The sequence below is a fragment of the Trachymyrmex cornetzi genome, unplaced genomic scaffold (assembly GCF_001594075.2).
Source record: "Trachymyrmex cornetzi isolate Tcor2-1 unplaced genomic scaffold, Tcor1.1 scaffold1698, whole genome shotgun sequence".
Classification (NCBI taxonomy): Eukaryota; Metazoa; Arthropoda; class Insecta; order Hymenoptera; family Formicidae; genus Trachymyrmex; species Trachymyrmex cornetzi.
Window position 1 is genome coordinate 67,000 of NW_017296307.1, and position 207 is coordinate 67,206.

Below are 207 nucleotides of genomic sequence, written 5' to 3' on the forward strand. Positions count from 1 at the left end.
AATTGGACGACACAAAAGCAGCCACGCAGACTCAAGTTATGGTTTTGCTGACAGAAAGCAGCGATGTCACGCAAATCTACGTATTGGTGAAGATACATAGAAGATACATACAAGGAAAGATACAACTACTCGATAATAATGGTTTCATTAGAAGAAACTACACAGAATCTGGACAGCACGAGAACCTTACATAGACCTCAGTTCAGG